This window comes from Mastomys coucha, unplaced genomic scaffold (genome assembly GCF_008632895.1).
Source record: "Mastomys coucha isolate ucsf_1 unplaced genomic scaffold, UCSF_Mcou_1 pScaffold14, whole genome shotgun sequence".
NCBI classification, from domain to species: Eukaryota; Metazoa; Chordata; class Mammalia; order Rodentia; family Muridae; genus Mastomys; species Mastomys coucha.
In genome coordinates this window covers 3,003,517-3,008,310 of record NW_022196896.1, presented here as the reverse complement: position 1 = coordinate 3,008,310, position 4,794 = coordinate 3,003,517, and the positions used below count along the sequence as shown (strand labels likewise).

The window sequence follows — 4,794 nt, the reverse complement described above, 5'->3', positions numbered from 1 at the left end:
AAAAAAAAAAAAAAAAAAAAAAAAAAAAAAAAATGGGCCTGTGAAAGTACAACACAATATGGAAGTCCAAACAGAGTCAGGACTAGTCATCTTGTAGTGTGTGGGGTTTTTTAATCCTGTGCTGTACCAAAATCATTGTTCAGGGGGATGATCCACAATATATTTGGGAACTAAGATTTGAAAATCCACTAGTTAGGCTAGAGAGATGGCCTAGCAGTTAAGAGTATGTTTCCCTGTAGAAGACTGGGGCCAGTTCCCAGAGCCCACATGGTGCCTGCAACTCTAGTTCCAGGGGTCCAATGTCCTCTCCTGACTTCCATGGGTACCAGGCATGCACATGGTACATATACACACACACAGACACACACCAAAATAAGCACCAGACCCCACTCCTCCCTGAGGGACTACTAGCAGTTAACTAATGAGGAAGAGTGTCATTTCCCTCAGTGGTACCGACATTTATAAGTTGATCTTGTTTAATACACACACACACACACACACACACACACACACACAGGGGAGGGTTGGGGGAGAGACAGAGAAACAAGGAGACAGAGAGAAAGAGAAAGAGAGAGAGAGAGAGAAGAAAGAGGGGGCCTGTCGGAAAGAAGAAGTTCACGGTTCAATGGGTGGACATGTGGGCAATGAGGGAGAAAACACTAACACTCACTGTATAAACACTTGGTAACTGTCAAACGATATATTTTTGAATCACTGGAGGTGCTGAGAACCAGCATCCATCCCCGGCATGCACATAAAACCCAGGCTGTGGTGTGTGATTGTACTCCTAGAGCTGGGGAAGGGAAGGCAGGCTCATCTCTGGGGCTCACTGACCAGCCAGCCCCCTGGGATCAGTGAGTCCCAGCTCCCAGAGAGAAAGACTGTCTTAGAAAAAAAGGTAGGCGGCCCTTGAGGAACATCAGGTTGACCTCTGGCTTCAACACATAAATTGCACATGCACACACATGAAGGAAGGAACTACCCGTGTCTGTAAACACAAAATTCGCTGGACCAAGATTGGCATGGCTATCTATATTAATTATATTGTATGTGAAAGTATACAATATAAACAGTATGAGAACTGCTTTAGGAAAACTCTGGTACTTCTAAAGTGCATTTTATTATTTTGGGGGAGTAAGTGACAACTCTGATTCCACCTTAATAAAAGGAGTGACATGATAGAATGCAATATTAATGATGTGTATTTAACATTCTTAACATTCTTAAAAGGAAAGATGTTAATAAAATAGTGGCCATCCTACAGCGAGTCCAACCTCCCTACCCTCGATGTCTTTTCACTAGGAGGATAAGATAATCCCGTTCTTCCTGCTGTAGTGGACTCCCATTCTATCTCTCCTTCCAAAACTGATTTTTTGAGGAAAGTATTTTGCACTGGTAAAGTATTAAAGCAGTGCCTGTAAGATAAGCCCAGCACTAGAGAGGCAGAAGCAGGAGGATCTCTTTGAGTTCCAGGCCAGCCTGGTCTACAGAGCGAGTTCCAGGACAGCTCGCTGTACACAGAGAAACGCTGTCTCACAGGGGGTAAAAACGAGATCGCTTAGGTTTTTTAAATGAATTGTATCCGTTTTTACTGTAAAGTATAACTTTACAATGAAAAAAGAAAAAGTACACCACAACAAAAACCCTTTCCATCTCGTAACTTACCCCATTCGTGGACGGGGGAAAGGGTGTCACTGTGGCAGGGACCTGAAGGCTGTAAAGCTTTGCAGACCGTGGTCGGACAGCAAGGCTCCTACGGGGCTCAGTGTAAATCTTTATACACAAGTACGAAAACTTCTGTGGTCGGCGGGCAGGCTTCCCTGCAAGGCTGTGGTCTTCCCCGCAGGGCACGGTGGAGAGCTCACTAAAACCCAAGTGCTTTCGAAACTTCCGTTAGGTAACTAAGGTCAATTAAGTCTGAATATTCGACTGTCAGCAACCTTCCTTAGCATCTTCTGCAAACCACAACCCTCCCCTTCGAAAGCCCGCAGAGTGAACACACCTTGGGCAATAGTGAAGCCAGGGAAGCGACAACGCGAGGCTTAGAGACTTCCGGCGTCCAGAGCGAACGCCGGCTGCAGCGCTCTCCTTCCGGCCAGCCGGGTGCGCGCTCCCGCCGGTGAGCCCCCCCCTCCCGGTGCGCGCCCACCAGTGCGCGTTCCTTCCCAGTGCGCGCTCCTGCCGGTGCGCGCCCACCAGTGCGCGTTCCTTCCCAGTGCGCGCTCCTGCCGGTGCGCGCCCACCAGTGCGCGTTCCCTCCCGTGCTATCCTGCCGGTGCGCGCCCACCAGTGCGCGTTCCTTCCCAGTGCGTGCTCCTGCCAGTGCGCGCCTACCAGTGCGCGTTCCCTCCCGGTGCGCGCCCACCAGTGCGCGTTCCCTCCCGGTGCGCGCTTCCGCCGGTGCACGCCCACCAGTGCGCGTTCCCTCCTGTGCGCTCGCACCCGTCCGCTCTCTCCGCACAGCGGGCCACAGGCTTCGGGAAAGGCCGCTCCACAGCGCCACCTATGTTCCGGAGGTCGTAGAGCAGGGGTCCGGGCTGACCCAGGGTTCCATTTGTCACATGACAAATGGGAACATTGTAGTAATTTTCAAAACCAATCCCATTCTCTCTTTTCTATGGCCTCCCATCCTGACTCCTGAGTTGTCCTGTGAAGGCTAAAGTTATGCTTTAAGTTTAAATATGAGCACATCTGGTTTGATTTCTTGGGGCCTTTGACTTTCAACCTCTCACATTCAAATAAGCTTTCCTTTCGTGGGTTTCATATATATTTATATAAAGAGATATCCAGAATTGGAAATGGGACTTAATGGCACTTGATGGAAATGGGAAGATTCAGGCTAGAGTCGCTAGCTGTCTCCAATAGAAGGAAATTCAGTACTGACAAAAAGTAGTCTGGGGCTTTATAGAGTGTTTTTAGTTGAGCGGTGGTGTGGCAGAAGATCTTTAAGAGAAAGGGGACTGGAACAAGAAGTTTTATAGGTGGTGGTGAAGGGTTCCAGTCTTTAGAACCGGGACTGTGGTCGGTCTACCTGTTCTGAGATAGGGGTCAGCTTTCATCACCTGTGTAAAAAACACATTCAAATTGAAAAGATATAACTAATCAGAGGTTCCCAAATTAGACCTCCAGGGGTTAAAGAGACTTCTCACGGAATCTCTGACAGCACTGATGGTTTTGTTTTTCACACAGATATTAATAGTTTGCTTACATTTAATTTTACAAATCATATATTATTGGCATTTTCTCAAACATAGGTTTTTTTTAAAGTAATATAAGTGCTAGTCTTATTTTACAAAGAAGACACCAAGCCAAAATATATAATATAATTAGTGTCAACCAGCTTGGGATGAGACTCTGTGGCCATCCCAGCTCTCCCATGCTGGAATTTTGTCTGGCTTAAGCTTGTGAAGGTTTGCTCATGCTGTCAGTCTCTGTGAATTTGTATGTGCATCTCTCTGCCTTGTTGTGTCAGAAATACTGTTTCCTTAAAGCCAGCCACCTCATCTGGCTCTCGCCCTTCCAGCCCCTCCTCCTTCAGAGCCTTGAGGGAGGGGTGTGTTACAGACTCCCATCTATGCCTGATTATGCCAAGACCAGACGAGAGTTTCTGTTTTAATTTCCATCGACTGCTTCTCTGATGAGGGTACAGTGATACACTAATCTATGTAGGTCATTAGGAGTGGTTTGATCACTATGTTTGTTTAACAGAGTATTAGTAATAGGTTTTTCTCTAGGGTTCATGACAGGAATAGCTTCAGGTACTTGACTTCATTGACAGTGTCAGCTATGCATTCTGTCTGTCTCTTGGAGTGAGCTTCAAGTCCAATCAAAAATGGTTGGTTACTCCCACACATGCCTTTTACACACAGCTTGGCCACCTGATACCACTTCTTATCAATACTGGTTATTCTAACAGGGGTAAGATAAAATCTCAAAATAGTTTTAATTGATATTTCCCTGATGGCTAAGGATGTTGGACATTTTAAAACTGTTTTCCTATTATTTGTGGGTTTTTTAATATACAAAATTATTTAATGGCATAAGAGTAATGAAGAGTACTACTTAGGGGTTATCTGTTCCACCAGACAGAAACCTTCATGTTAGTGTCTACAAGTACAGACCTATAAAATACCTTAGCCAATAGAAAGCCAAGTCTAGACCTGAATTTAAAAAAAAAAAAAAAAACTAAACTAAATTTGCCTCTACTTCTTTTATTATATATTTTTATTCTTCTCTCATATATTATATCCAGACCAAAATTTTCCCTCCCTTACCCCCTTCCAGAGATTTCCCCCACCTCCCCTCTTCCCCTAGATCCATTCCACCTCCATTTCCCTTCAGAAAAGATATCCTTCCCAGGGATATCTACCAACAATGGTATAACAAGTTACAATAAGACTAGGTACAGACCCCCCCTTATTAATGCTAGACGAGGCAACACAGGAGGAGATAAATGTTCCCAAAAGCAGGCAAAAGAGTCAGAGATACCCTTGCTCCTACTGTTAGGAGTCCCACAAGAACACCAAACTATACAACTATAAGATGTATGCAGAAGACCTAGGTCAGATCCATTCAGGTTCCTCAACTGTAGATCAGTCTCTGGGAGCCCCTATGATCCCTGGTTAGTTGGTTCTGTGGGCTGTGTTCTTGTGGTGTCTTTGACACTTCAGATACCTCTAATCCTTCTTTCCCCTCTTCTACAAGATTCCCTGAGCTCCACCTAATGTTTGGTTGTGGGTCTCTGCATCTCCTATCACTTGCTGGATGAAACCTCTCTGATGATGGTTATGCTAG

At 45.6% G+C, this 4,794-nt stretch overlaps 1 protein-coding gene across 2 annotated transcripts in view; it reads right to left on the bottom strand.

Annotated features, from left to right (window-relative positions):
* Positions 1-2,471, bottom strand: part of Smim8 (small integral membrane protein 8) — an 11,048-nt gene extending 8,577 nt beyond the window's left edge. The window contains exon 1 of one of the 2 annotated variants that reach the window (XM_031368758.1): positions 2,003-2,471. The gene's annotated coding sequence lies outside the window, so the exon portion shown is untranslated. The other variant, XM_031368759.1, reaches the window with a different exon arrangement.
* Positions 2,472-4,794: the final 2,323 nt, after the last annotated feature.